Source organism: Callorhinus ursinus, unplaced genomic scaffold (genome assembly GCF_003265705.2).
Source record: "Callorhinus ursinus isolate GAN/ISIS: 27379988/994484 unplaced genomic scaffold, GSC_fseal_2.0 scaffold19, whole genome shotgun sequence".
Classification (NCBI taxonomy): domain Eukaryota; kingdom Metazoa; phylum Chordata; class Mammalia; order Carnivora; family Otariidae; genus Callorhinus; species Callorhinus ursinus.
Window position 1 is genome coordinate 16,437,004 of NW_027397081.1, and position 15,049 is coordinate 16,452,052.

A 15,049-nucleotide genomic window follows, 5' to 3' on the forward strand; every position below is an offset into this window, starting at 1 on the left:
CACCGCACACAGACTCAACAATATACTCTGGCAAAGTGCACCCCCACCCTCAGCACACAGTGATCCCACACACCCAGCCCCTACTCTTCATCCAAGTACATATACCAGGAAAAATTCCCCCCACTCCCATGCATAGTTCCAGACCTTTCCAAGCCAAGGAATAGGCATGATACTCTTCTTAGGCTCCTTGTCAAAGCAAACTATTCAAAAAAGTTTAAAAGAATTTGACTTGTTCCTGTCTGAAAATTACTTGGATTGGTTTAAATCCCCCACCCCCGGGGATGAAAGTTCCCATGTAAATGTGCTCCTCCTTCCTCCCTCCCCAGGGGACAGAGGGGGCCCTCTTCTCAGCCAATGACTGGGGGCTGGGCCCTCTGTGCTCTAGGCTCTGTGGTCCGAGAGATCCTTGTGCATTTTCCCAGCAGTTCCTTCACGCTTGGCATGCGCTGGGCAAGTGAAAGGCACAGAGCTGGGGGAGATGATTTCTCTACCCTCAGGGAGCTCATAGCTCAGCTGCCCAACAGGACTCGTCGGTCTGAGAGCCACTGAGTGCCCGGCCAGAAGGCAGATACAGTCTGGAGGTGGATGTGGGCAGGCTTTCTGGGCCACCCTCACCTCTGCACGTCTTGGGGCTAGGGTGAAGAACTGGGCCTCACTCCCACCCCGCATCACCCTTTTCACCGTACTCACTTACCTGAATTTACCTTGCTTATTTGAATATCTGTTTGTATCTGGCTCCACCCCTGCTACGTGAGCTAAGGGAAAGCAAGTCCACCTCACTTAGAACAGGGTCTGGGGCTCTTTAAATAGTGGAAGGAAGGAAGGTAGAAAGGGAGGGAGAGAGTCTCGTATGCCAAGGCCTGGGGACATGGAGGTCAGCCTGGCAGGAGGAGGGTGGGGCCGAGCTTTGAGGGCCAGGCTGAGGAAGGGGGCCTCCGAGCACAGGACTAATGGGGAACCACGGGGTTTGCGAGCAGGGCACTGATGTGAACAGACCAACGGGTCCCTGGGCCAGCTACTGAAAGTGTAAAATTCCTTTGATTTGGGGCATCTGGGTTTCAGAGGTGGCTGATTGGTAGGTAAGCTATATAGTAACAGGATTCAAGAAATATATGAACTTTCGCATTAGTTTATATACAAACCTATCGTATAGCATTATGGCTGACATTACAGGGGTGGGCCAGGCAGAAACAGATCCTCAATAAACAAGACTAACTCCGATAATCTTCTCTCCTAAGCTTCACCCTGAGACCAGCTGACAAGAACCAATCTTAGATGGAGGCAAGTTATGAGGCAAAAGTCTTATCTTGGAGAAAACACATTTATATGGAGAGCCACATGGGTGCCTTTATCTAGAGCACATGAGGAGTGTGGGTGCAACGTGCCCAAAAGGGAAGTGTCTTAATCACTCACCCTGTCCTGGGAGCACCCCTGCCCCTCTTTTGAGTGTGGACTAAGCCAGTGGCCAGGGCTCACTGCTGCTAGGGAACAGCTCACTCAAGTTCAGGGCCCAAGGGTAGGTGGGAGGTGAAGGAAAAGTCTTTTGTGAGCCAGCTTACCTGTCCGCTTTCCCGAGGTCGGATGCTGGGGGGAGGTTTCCCTTTTTAAACTTTGTCCCTTTGGAGGGAGGCTTTATCTCAGCAAACACCACCCAAGAAGGCCTGGAGGGGCAGGTGGGCACTCCCCAGCATCGAGCACGTTAGCCCGCTGTGTGGTGTGTCCTGAGCTCCCTGATAGACCCGCCATCCCAGCTGGAGCCATCTGAAGACTCCCAGTCCCGGAGCAGGGAGCTCCAGAAACCCTAGAGAGGCTGGGGGCGGGGGGGAGGGGGCGGGCAGAGCCCTGTGTTCCCAGGGGCACCCTATTGGAGCAGAGCATCTCCCATGTCCCTTGGAGCTAGCTTAAGTCAGATGCCTCCGGGCTCCCGGAGGGAAGGGTAGAGCAGCAGAAGGGACGGATCAGAGAAACAGAGTGGGGGTGGGGGCACACGCTCTGGACTCTGAGAACCAAATGTCAGCCCCGCCTCGGCCACCGGCCAGCTCAGCTTCCTCGGGGAGGTCACTCCCGCCCTCTGCACCGCAGTCCCCTCATCTGTAAAACAGAGACACCCATTACCAGTCTGCCTGCTTCAGAGAGAAGCCATGGGGATCAAATAAGGTGGGAGATAGGAGTTTGTGCTGCTCACCTGGGAAAGAGGTCACTCACAGCAGGGAGGTAGCAGCAGGAGGGACTAGAAAGGCCCCACACTCAGGATTAATTAAGAGGCTTAATTAGGAGGCCCGATTGCCAGCTCCATCACTCCCCAGCTAGGTGGCCTTGAACCAGACATCTCAGCTCAGCTGGCTGGGCCTTAGGTGTCTAATCTTTAAACTTGGAAAGAAGGAGCTGATGCTAAGGATCGCTAAGCTCTGCACTTGCTCCCTGGTCCCTGCATCCCCAGACTCCAGGGTCTGAATTCTCCCTTCCGCCCTGTCTGAACTCTCAGCCGAAAGGAGGATGGGGAAGGGAGGGTGGTATCTGGGCTGCCCATGAACCCTCCACCTGCTGGCTGCTGAGCATGGCTACAGATGGGCACAGAGCCTGGACTCATCAAGTGCTAGGAAGAGCAAAGGACCCAAACTGAGCCTACAACTGCCTCTTATACAGAGGGGTAAGAGATGGGGGCTGGGGGTGCCCCCAGGGGAGGCTCAGGTGTGACCCGGCCCTTCGTCCTTTCTTCGGCACCACCTTCTGCGTCATTCATACACCTGCTGCGGCAGCAAACCTTTGTAGAGCTGCTACTACGTGCCCGGCGCAGTTCTGGGGGTTGGGAATCCAGAGCGTGTTCACAGCCCCGTGGGGAACGAGAGAGGTAAACAGCTGGTGCTCACCAGGGTGAGCACTGCTGGGAGAGCGGCCCGCATTGGGCGCTGAGGGGCACGGAGGAGGACCTGCACCCAACCCGGTGGGACAGCTCTCTCCTTCGACACGGCAGTCGGCTTGCAGAGATGATGGGAAATACAGAAATTGCTCGGTGCCCCACAGCTTAGGGGGTGGTAAAAAGAAAAATGCCTGCGAGAAAGGTTACCGGGTGCGATAATTAATGTTTTGCTAAGGAGGAAAATATTAGTGTGTGTTGCTTAGCATGCAAACACCTCAACTAACAAACCACTCAGAGAAAACAAATGGAACCACAGGATTTTTCTCACAAAGACTTAAAAAAAAAAAAAAAAGAAAAGAAAAAGACAGCAGTCATGGAGTTACCTCCTTTGTGGCTGAAAGAACATTCCCCACCAGGTGAGCAAAGCAGGGCCCAGCCCTGGAAGAGGGCCTACCGCTGTTCCTTTCTGGGTAAAGGCCTCCTGCATGCAAACCCCGCTCCCCAGCTCCTGACCCGGGCTGCCATTTCATGTCAAGGCACTCAATCTCAGTTACTGAGGTGAGGGGAATTTCTGGCTGAGTGTGTCAAGGAACAGAGACTTCTGATTCCTGAGGCTGTATTCAGCAGGTGCTACTTTCAGACACCTGCCTCTTAACCTTCGTGGGCAAGGTTGCATTGTCTATAGCTCATGCTCACAGGGGAAGGACCTGTTTAAAAGGAGAAGAGAGAAGAGTTGTTTTTGTTTCTACTTACATGAACTGTAAATATGTATTCAGAATCTTCAGGGGACAAGGAGGGCTCAAATGAGCCACTTTGCAAAGTGATGCCAAAGCTTGACAGGGGATGCCAATTTGTGCTAAGAAAACCCACCAGAACCAGGGCACTGTCTGCTACTCTTCCCCACGAGCCATTCCAGGGCCATCACCCCTCAGGGGGACAGCTCTAGCCTTAGGCGTCCCTCTGGAACTGGATCCGGGCCTCAAGAGACAAAAGCTCAGGAAGGGTCCGCTTTCCATTGTCATCTCCAGAATGTTCCGGGCGTTGGGGCCTGATAAGGGAAAATCTGTAAGACGGGGTTTTTGCTTCGGCAGCAAACTGACTTTGAACTCCCCCTTGCCTCCCTGACTACAACTGGATCAGGCCCCAGAGTCCAGGCAAGGGGACGCGTGCTCAGCTGAGTCAGGGCCGGAGATGCCTCAGAGTCCCTTTCCCTTCCCTGGGACAGGGTCGGGCCTGGGTCTTGCCAACCAGCTGGAGCATGGGTGAGCCTTCTTTGTATGCCCAGGGGAGATGGAGAGCCAGCAGTCCCCACCACACAGGCCGGTAAGAGAAGATTCAGGACTTGCGGCTGTGGCTGCCGCTTGCCGGGGCTGGAGGTGTTGGCAGCTCCGGTTCCAGACCCCGTGGTCAGCCTGAGCTCTTCCCCCACCAGAGCCGCCTTGACCGTCAGAGCCTGCCACAGGCCGTTGCTCTTCTTCCCTCTCTGCTCCCCCCACCTGCACCTGCACCTGAGGTATGAGTGCCCCTCTCAGGGGGTTTCGCATCCCTACCTGAACACGGTCTTTGGCCAGTCAGCTCTTTTCCACTATAGACCCCACAGGTCAGGGTCAAGGGTCTCCTCCACATTCCATCCAGTGGGCAGAGAGCATCCTGCAAGTCACCGTGGATCTGGATGAGAGTCCCAGCTTTGCCAGGTCCTATTCAGTCTTGACAACTTCTTTAACCTTTCCTCAACAATAAAATAACAAAAATGTTTATTTCATAGATTTATTATCCATTATTGGCTGTCCCACCTCCCACCTCAGAAGGGGTCAGAACCTTGGGCAGTGCAGCCCCCTCCCTCCCTCCAGCTGAGGCGGTTCTGCAGGCACAGAGCTGTGAGCTTCCCAATGAGAGCCTCCAGCCTGATGGGGGCTCTGGGCCCTGGGCCCCCGCTCCCACTACTACAATCTCCCACCTCTCTTCTCCTACCCCAGGCCTAATGCCAGTTTCCAAGAGGGAGCTGGATTCCCTTATAGCAGAGAGGCCGACTGGGAATGAGGAGACCGTCATTCCTATTTGGGCCCAATTCTTACTTAGAGAGCCCCCTCCTTACCCCTCCCTTTTTTTAAAGGGTAGGGAGGGCCGAGGGAGAGAGACAATCTCAAGCAGACTCCACACTGAGCATAGAGCCCAGTGCAGTCCTCAGTCCAGTTATTCTTTCTTGTGCCTCCGTAAGCTCATCCCTTCCTGTGGCAGGCTGTGTGTCATTTTGTGAGGTGAGGAAAATGGACCACCATAGCCGTGGTGCCCCCCAGACGGCCTGGAATGCTCTGGTCCAGGCCCAGTGACAAAGCCGCCGGAAGTGGGTTCGGTGTGCAGGCAGCAGGCCCTGAGCCCCTGGACACTGTCCTTGGAGGGGGCTTCGGTCTCAGGCCTGGCTTTCTCGAGAGGTTGAAGAATGGTAGTGGAGGTGCCCGGAAAGGAGACAGCAGATGGGGTGCACTGGGGTGCTTCCCATGAGCACCTTGTGTTGGTGAGCCGTGTCCTGCTGGTGAAGCCAGTGGCCCTCCTGGCCCACTCCCCTCCCCACCCCTGCTCCTGACTCTCAGGAAGTCTCAGTGGCCACATTCTTCCACCATCAGCCTCACCCCTGGGAGTGAGATGTGCCCCAGAATCACCCTTTAAATCAGCAGGGCTGACTGTACCCACTCCGTGTCTGTCTGGCCCTCCAAAGACATGAATCATCCTTCCTTCCTCTAGCCCAGCGTCATTTCTGGGTACTTCAGAAGCCTGGCTGTCCTGCCTTTCCTTTCGACTCATTGTCCCGAACTGCTGGTCTAGACCATTTCGCCCAATTTAATTCCTGCTTTCTTCCTCTCCTTACCTCCTTTTACACTAACGCTTTTTGGTGGGAGGGAGGGAGGCCCTCCGAGGAAACTGAACTTGCAACACCAGCACCCTCTGTGGCCGGGGAGCTGGGCGGGGGTGGGGGGGAGGTTCAGAAACGGTGTACCACTAAGGCCCCAGACCAACCAGCTCCTTGTGCACCTGTGGATGCTGGCTCTGAGGCTCCCAGGTGACTTGGAAGTGGGAGCACTCGAAGCTTGGAGTTGGCCTCAGCCTTCTATTTGCCTGAACTGTAGTCACGGAGGAAAGGGAGCCTGAATTCTGGCAAGACCCGTCTGGCCACAGGGTCAGCATCACCTGAGAACTGATTAGAAATGCACTTCCCTTCTCGGGCCCCACCTCAGACCTGCTGAAACAGAACTCTGGTGGCACCCCCTCTCCCCCCTGTAATTTAATGGGCCCTCCAGGTCATTCTGACTTCGATGAAAGAAGAGCAGGCAGGAATTCCCCCAGCCCACTCTTTCTCCTTCATTCCACCTCAGGTGAGCATGAGAGGCCACCAGCATCACTGTCAGGGAGTCTTACAGAGCAAAGGTGGTTGTGGCCTCCCCTCAGAGTGTCCTGGTGTGGGTGGTGGGGAGGGAGTCCAGAAGGATTCCAGAGGAAGGTTCTGGAATGAAACCCATTATTCCTAGGGATCTCAAGACCTGGGCTGTTCCACAGACCCCAAGGCAAAGGGGTCATGATTCTACTGTATGCAATACCATCCACACCAGAGTCGACCTCCTACAATGGCTTCATATCCCAGGGGAAAAACCCAAAGCCCTGGGGGGGGGAAAAAAAAAGAACCAAAGTTAGTCCCTTGCCCAAGGGTCTCAGCAAATTGCTGGCGGAACTAGACTCAGGCAGAAGGGAATGGATCTGAAAGAAATCCCAGCCTCTGGGCTTACAGGGATTTGTCAATCCATTTAGTCATTCGACAAACAGCACCTTCAGACTGCCACACACCGCCACTTGCTGACCTACACTGAACCTGTGTGGCAGGGTGACCATTCCCATTGTCCTGATGAAAGGAATACGCTTCCAAAGGTGCCCTCGCCCTCCCAAGATCTACGGCAAGTAGCCGGGTCAGGATTTGCAGCCCGGTGGCCAGCCGTAAGCCCAGAGTTTGACCCACAGCTTACTTCTCCCATGAAATAATTCTAATGGCCAATGCCACCTGCTCTTCTTACCCTTGAGAAAGCCCATGAATGGTGATCTGTCCCCAGTGCCCCCCCTTCCCCCCCCCCCCGCCGGGACATAAGCCAGCTCTGCTCCCAGCGCCAGGCCTGGCCCGAGAATGTGCAACAAGAGCAGAGTAGAATCAACCAGAGGGAGGGCTTTGGCTGTGCCCTTACACTTGGCTAGACCCCAGCCTGCCCAGTACCTCCACCCCACTCCCTGAGCCTGGAGTGCCTCCCCACCCCTGGTTCCGAGGCCCCGGGCAGGGCCCCGCCATTAGTTCCAGACACCACGTCTCCTCTTATTTATGAGGTTTTTTTCTTTGCTTCTGTGGTTCTCCCTGGATGAATGCCCCCTTTCCCTGGATTTACAGCATCCTCCTGCGGTGGGGTTGATGTCCCTTTAATGACAGTTACAGCTGCCTTCAACTGTGACTGCCACATTCCAATTTCCCGCCTGGCCTCCAGGAGCCCAGCAGGACTTCTCTGGCAGGGAGGGGTGGCTTTGCTCCCAGGCCTGGGATTGGGGTGGAGGCTGGGGGTGGGGGGACTGATGTCTCCTCGTCATGTCTGCAGCCTGCCAGCCCCAGCTCTGAACTAGGGCTCCGGGCTCCTTGGTGAACCCAGGGCCCCAGGGAATGGTCAGAATCCGGACCACAGGGAGGGATAGGGGCCTGGTGCAGGTTTTACCCCAACTCTGGAGGTTTGGGAAAAGAGATCTCTCGGCTCTCCAGACCCCTTCTCCCCACATCCACCCCCGTGAGAACCAAAGTTCTGAACTGGAGAACCAGAGGGCAGAAGAAGGTGGAGGCCTTCACAGAAAGCCTGTTGTTCGCTAGTTGAATCCAGATGTGGAGGGGGGACCTGGGGGGGGGGAGGAGAAGAGAAGGGTGCTGGAGGCAGGCCTGAGGGAGGAGGGGCAGGAGGAGGGGAACTGGGAAAGCAGAACTCCTAGCAGGGATGCCCTGGATGCCCGGGAATTATTTCTGGCTTTCAGTGCCTCTGATTGGGTTCTACAAGTGTCACCCCAAATTGGCCTCCATTGTCCCTAATTAATAAATATGGGGCAATGTTGCCAGTGGCTCAGGAACCTACAGAAAACTCCTACGGCTTGTATGGCCCTTACCAGGTACCTCTTACTGTGCAGCTGAGACCTCCGGGCTCTGTGGACTTTTCCCCCAGCCCTGAACCTCTGCCACCAGCCCGACTGCGGAGGTGAATGCCCGGCTCTGGCCAGGAGGCAAGCCCTTGCCCGAGTGGCGTGTGTCTGGTGCCAGCTTAATCCACCCCCATGCTCTCCTGGCAGGTGGGAGTCACCTCTCCAGTAGGGAGGCCAGTGCTGTCCCGGAGGGCACAGGGTGTTGATTCTCCCATAGGCTCTTGACCCTGGGGAGGGGAAGGGCCAGTCCCTCCCCTATGCCACCACCCTGTGGCATCGCCCTTTGCAGGAACAGGAAGTCCACAATCAGGTCCAAAGTCACAGCTGAGAGAGGGATCCAAGGGCTGCAGCAGTATGCACATCTCCCTCTGCCAGCCCCTTTGTGGGACCCAACAGAGAGTGAACACCTGGCCCTGGGCGAGAGGCCGTGACTAGGGCGGGGAGCCAGGGGGAGGGGAGGGGTGAGTGCAGAAGGCCCTGGAGAGCAGAAGCAGGAGGTCAGACTTGGGAGTCAGACTGCCTGGGGTTTAGCCCTAGTCGGCCACACTAGCTGTGTGACCTTGGACAGAACACCGTATCTCGCTGTGCCCCTCTGTAAAGTGGGTAAGTCATAGTTCCTATCTCCCGGAGTGCAAGTGGGTATTAAGTGGGGTGCCATATTTAAAGCATCTGGGCCAGTGCCTGCATGTAGAGTGCTCAAAACATGTTAGCTCTTACTGTTCTAGATCCCATTTCTCATACTGCTGCCGCCAAAGCCAGTCCCAGTCTCCTTATGCTTGCTTGGGAAGAAAGATCCTGAAACCATTCAGTTTCCTCAGGACTCCCCAAACCTCTCATTCCAGGGACCCAAAGGACCATAGAGGTATTAATTAGCAAAGCCTCAGGACAGGCCCAGGCGGCGAGGGAGCCTTGTTGATGTTAATTGGTACTATCAGATCTTTGCCCAGTGAGGACGGAGCAGTGCAGGCTGAGACAGGGTCTCTGCCGTTGGGGTTCGCAATCTGCCCAAGACTGCACCCCTGGTGCCACGGCTGTGGTGGGCGGAGAGGGCAGGCCGCTCCCCACTCCCTCTCCCTCACAGGGCCCAGCAGGGTCTTCAGGGCAAGGGGAACGAAGGAAGCGGGAGGGCTGGGACCAGGTTCTCGGGCCACCCAACACTCTCTGAGGGCAGCCACAGTCCAGGGACCTCACGCACACCAATGCCAAGGGCTATGAAAGATGCCAGGCTCTAGCAATGGACTTGTTTAATGAGCCCAGGAAGCCTGTTTAAAATGCACAGTCCCAGCAATGCCTTCAGTGGCTGAGGTGCAGGGGGTCTGTATTTTTAACAAGCACCCACGGGATTCTAACGAGGCTGGTCTGTAGGACCACACTTTAAAGAACAGTGGTCTGCTGTCTATAGGTCCAATATTAGTGCAAAGCCAAGCACACAGTAGGTAACAGTAAATGCCGACTGATACAATGAATAAATGAGCGAGCGAGCCAAATAGAAAGAGACTATGAATGGTTCTGTAAGGTCTTAGCCAGAAGTCTGACTTCCCCTAGGAATTCCCTCCCTCAGGGAAGAGGTGGGTCCTTCATCTCTGGTTTACTCCCTTCTGTGGTTGAGACCAGACTTTTCCTACACAAGTTGCAAGTTGCTAAGTTCAAAGAAAAGTTCTAGAACGTGCGCAAAAAACCTCACCGAGTCCCTCTCCTACCTCATATCTATCAGGTCAGGGATCCCTGAGGTTTCTAATCCCAAAAATATACACACAAAGGTTTGCCTCTAATTTCCAGAGTTCTGGACCCTGAAGTTACCCATGGTTAAGGATCCCTCCTGGGGGTGTCCTTTGATCTGTGCTTCACTGCTGACAGCAGGGAGCTGGACAAAGAGGAGGGGAGGACCCCAGGAGGAGGGTCTGGGCAGAAACGGGGAGTGGCCAGGGCACTGCCCCAGGAAGCCAGGGTTTGGCTTGGGTTGTTTGGCTCCCTTGTCCTTCTCCAGGAGAGCTCAGGGATACTCACGGGCAGCAGGTTGGAGCTGGGGGCCTGAGGGACAGGAAGGGGACAGAAAGCAGCTGAGGTGACCCAAGAGTGTTATAAGGTGACACTCCACACTTGCTTCAGGACCAGAGGACAGGGAAGGCAGCAAAGGAAGGGGAGAGGAAAAGGTTTTACTGGACTCCATTTGGGGCAGGGACTGGGCTAATAATGCATTGCCTCACATTTCCACAGTTATAAGCCACTGCCTCAGGAATGAATATCCCTGTTTTACACGGGAGGGAGCAGACTCTGCATGAGGACAGGGCTGTCTCTGGCCCAGTTTCACATAGCCAGTTAGATGGTAGGGCTGAGATTTCAAATTCAGACCCAACAAACACCCAAGCTGGGATCCCCCCTAATCTAGGGCACTGGGACAGACTCAAACTGCAAACCCATTGGCTGCCAGGGGGACAGTTCCTGCTCTCCATCCTCTCTGATGTCACCACAAGCCCTTCCACATGTCCTCTTATTTGCAGGAAGTAATAGGGAAGTTCTGAATGAGCTGTGAGCACCAGGTCCCTTCCCTCTGCCCTCACCCTGATGGCCTTGACCCGGTCCCGCCACCCGCATCTTCCCCAGGTCTTGGGTTTACAAGCTGCTCTGGTCTTCTCTGACTGTTCAAGGTCATCGGGCAACCACAAGTACAGAGAGAGGCCTTCCAGGTCTCCAACTTCCAGGAGGCAGCAAAAATATATATATATATTTTTTAAATTAAGAGCCATGTAGTTGATATAGACACTGGGACATTTAGGAGGGACGAGAGACAGAGTCTGAAGCCCAAGACCTTGGAGTTAAGACTTGGGTTCTAGGTCTAGCCCCACTCCTGGGCAAGCGTATTCACTTCTCTGAGTTTCAAAATTCTCCCTTATTAAATGAATAATAATAACTGACTCCCAGAGGTATTAGAAGAGTGAAGTAACGGGGCGCCTGGGTGGCTAAGTCGTTAAGCGTCTGCCTTCAGCTCAGGTCATGATCCCAGGGTCCTGGGATGGAGCCCTGCATTGGGCTCCCTGCTCGGTGGGGAGTCTGCCTCTACCCCTCCCTCTGCTTCTCCCCCTGCTTTTGCTCTGTCTCTCTGTATCCCTGTGTCTCGAATGAATAAATAAAAAAATCTTTAAAAAAGAAAGAATGAAGTAAGAAGTAAGAAGATGAACCCAAAGACTCCAGGCACCCAGCAAGCAAACTGTGCATAGCCATGCAGCTTCTCACTGCTTCATTTTTAATCAGTAGGGCATTGAGGGGGAGGTACTTTGAAATTCCAAATAGGAAACAAATATAATGAGAAATAATTTTTAAAAGCTGAGGTTGATTGGACACTCTTCACATCCGTCAAATGGAAATCATGGTAGTACCTACCTCAGAGGGTTGTTTGGGATTTGGTAAGAATTTACGAAAAGCTCATGACATTCTCTAATAGAATATTAGCATATGTAAATGATTCCTATTACTGACCACACTCTCCTGATTTGCACAGGGACACCGTATACAGGCGAGAAAAACTGTCCACATCGAGAACAACGTAGAAGCTTAAATTCAAGGAGATTTGTGTTGTGCTTTGGAAAGAACTTTCTAATTGCAACTTGTGTGTAATTAAGTCTCCTCTGGATATTATGGGGTCTTTCCCCTTCACGGACATTAAAAGAGAGATGGAACACTCTGTCTCTGGGGCTGCTAGAGAGGGCCCTGGATGGAGGCCGGGCTTAAAGCTTATGTCCAGAAGATCAACCTTTGTAAAAAGCATTGTTATTACTCATACTATATTGATGCATATACAAATCATATTCTGATCTCCTTCTAAATCTTTTCTGTAAGATCATATGGTAGAAAAATAATAACAAATGACTAGAGTGAGCTATCAACTGTTTACTAGGTGGCATGCTCTAGAACTATTAGAAATAACATGTGAACCAAGTCAATATATGGAAATCCACAGATGAAGTAACGCTGAGAAAAACAGAATAGGAAATGGCATGAGGTGCTAACTTTATAAAAGCCACAAAGCTCAGAGGGCATTTGGAATAAGTATCGATCAGGTTTTATTTTCTCTCAAGTTGCCTAAGGCCATTATAGGCATCTTAAATATATCTGTAATGGGATGATAGGTGAGTTTAGGGTAGTGGAAATACTCTCTCTAATACTGTAATGGTGGATACATGTCATTATACATTTGTCAAAACCCATGGAATGTACACCACAAAGCATAAACCGTAACGTGAACTACAGACTGGTAATAATGATGTGTCACTGCAGGCTCGTGATTATCTCAAAGGCACCACTCTGGTGGGAGATGCTGATAATTCGGGAAGCTGTGTGTGTACTGGAGCAAGGGGTATATGGGGGTGTTCTATTTTCTTTTTTTTTTTTAAGTGGGCTCCACCCCAAGCATGGAGCCCAATACAGGGCCTGAACCCACAACCCTGAGATCGAGACCTGAGCTGATGAGGTGGCTGGATGGCTCAGTCAGTTAAAACATCCAACTCTTTTTTTTTTTTAAAGATTTTATTTATTTATTTGAGAGAGAGAGAATGAGAGATAGAGAGCACGAGAGGGAAGAGGGTCAGAGGGAGAAGCAGACTCCCCGCCGAGCAGGGAGCCTGATGCGGGACTCGATCCCGGGACTCCAGGATCATGACCTGAGCTGAAGGCAGTCGCTTAACCAACTGAGCCACCCAGGCGCCCAAAACATCCAACTCTTGATCTCTGCTCAGGTCTCAATCTCAGGGTTGTGAGTTCAAGCCCCATGTTGGGCTCCACGCTGGGCACATGGAGCTTACTTTAAAAAAAAAAAAGACCCGAGCTAAGTTCAAGAGTCAGATGTTTAACCGACTGAGCCACCCAGTTGCCCCAAGGAAGTGCTCAATTTTCTACACAATTTTGCTGTGAACCTAAAATTGCTCAAAAGAACAAAATTGATGAAAACAATGTAAAGCTCTGTTGGGATATGAATTGATAATGCACTAAATGTATATATTATCATATATATGTTATTTTCCCTTCAATAAACATGGTTTCTTGCCATTTGCTCAGAAACATAAACATAAACATAAATCTTAGAAAAAAGAAGTCATAAGAGTGATGGTGGTTCTGAGTTTCTGGTTTGGGAGAGAGGGCTCCCCTTTTCCATCAGATAAGGAAGAGATGTGATCCCCACTTTTGGCCCCTACTGGGACCTGACCCTCCCTCTCTGGGTAATCCTAGGCCCTTCCTAGGCCATCCTGTCAAAGCCCCAATGATACCATCAGCCAGATGGGAGCCTGAGCACATGGAGATGCTACAGGGACCCAGCAGCAACTGTGACAGGCAAAGCCGATGGCTCTGGTCTGAAACAGCCCCCCTCCAGGCTCAACCTACTCATACCCAACTTCCTGAGGAGCAGGCAGGACTTCCCATCCCAAGCCATGATGTGTTCATGTGCTTTGTAAGAGCAGTAAGAAGCTGGGCTAAAAATCTAACCGATTTCTTTTTTTAAGTAATACATTTTCCTCAGACTTTTACATAAAGAAAATAATATTTAGCCATGACAAATATAATAAATACAAGGCACACAACCCTGCCTGGCCCCCTCCTCTTGCAGCAAGCATACTAAGATCTCTGCTGGAGCTGAAGGTATGGTTCCACAGAGCAGGCGCAAGGCCCCTCTTCTTTAAGGTCTCCAAGGGCACACCCTGGTGATGGAATCACCAGGGCATGAGGAGACAGGATGCCCTCAGGGACACACATAAGTGTCTGCTGTGATCCGTAGTATACTCTGTACTTTTTGTGATTTTCCAGGGGTTGGGAGCTTTACTAGCATGTGCAAATGGCCTGAGGTCTTCTGTTTTGGTGAGGAGGCCCAGCCTGTTACCTGGAGGTCCCTATTCTCCACGGACCACACACCACTAAGATTGTTTGTTTGTTTGCTTGTTTAAGATTTTTATTTTATTTATTTGACAGAGAGAAAGACAGCGAGAGGGAACACAAGCAGGGGGAGTGGGAGAGGGAGAAGCAGGCTTCCCGCAGAGCAGGGAGCCCAATGTGGGGCTCGATCCCAGGACCCTGAGATCATAACCTGAGCCGAAGGCAGACGCTTAACGACTGAGCCACCCAGGTGCCCCCCACTAAGATTGTTGAGGGCAGGGGTCTGTGCCCCAGATTCTCTCTTCCCCACAGCAGAGTGCCAGGTACATAGGGCTATAGAAGACCTCATTTTTGAGCATCCTCTGTGTACCAGTCTCAAGAGCTCGAGGTGGTTACAAAGATGGGCCAGATCCAGTATACCCTGCCCGCATCAATGAAATGGAAATCCCGTGTGTGGTCACAGAAGGAGGCTAGGCCTGGCTTCCGAATGCTAGACTTCTAATCTGAGCGGTACCACTAATAGCTGGCCTCTGTCCTTTTGTATCTTTGGTTCAAGTACAAATGCTGTGAAATCATTACAACAAAAGGCAGAGGATGCAGAGCTACCAAAAAAGTCATCTGAGGGCTCCTCCCCCAGCTTCCTAATCTCAGTTCACAGTGCCACTCACCTGCCCAAGCCAGAACCAGGGAGTTGTCCTTGACCCTTCTCCTCCCTCACCTGCAAGTACAAAGAAATATCAAACCCTATTTCCAAATTCTACTTCTAAACCACAGCTGAAGTCCGACACGTTTTTCCGCTCCTGCTGCCACCACCATGGGGCAAGCCACCATTATCGCTCATCTGGACAGCTGCAATTAATCCACTTCCAGACCGCTCTTTTAAAAATGCATATCTGGTCATGTCACTGCCTTACATAATACAGTGACTGCCCACTATTCTTAGGAAAACAAAGCCCACATCCTAGCACTGCTTGCATTACCTGGCCAAACTCTCCCGGATTACTTGGAGCTGCTCTCCGCCCCCATCACTCCTGGTACTTGGCAAAGTTGCCAGGGAGCCCACCAGACTCAGGTCCCATACATAAGCTGTTCCCTCTGCCCGGAACCTCATCCCTGCTG

General features: G+C 52.4%; 1 long non-coding RNA gene across 2 annotated transcripts; it reads right to left on the reverse strand.

The window, feature by feature from the left end:
• Positions 1–1,302: 1,302 nt before the first annotated feature.
• Positions 1,303–4,591, reverse strand: LOC112840158 (uncharacterized). 2 transcript variants are annotated; one of them, XR_012381589.1, is made up of 3 exons: positions 4,411–4,591; positions 3,614–3,908; positions 1,303–2,091 (listed from the first exon to the last, which is right to left on the reverse strand). It is a non-coding gene; the product is annotated as an uncharacterized lncRNA (long non-coding RNA). The 2 variants fall into 2 exon arrangements; XR_003212408.2 differs by lacking the exon at positions 1,303–2,091 and adding an exon at positions 3,261–3,567 and having other exon boundaries at positions 3,731–3,908.
• Positions 4,592–15,049: the final 10,458 nt, after the last annotated feature.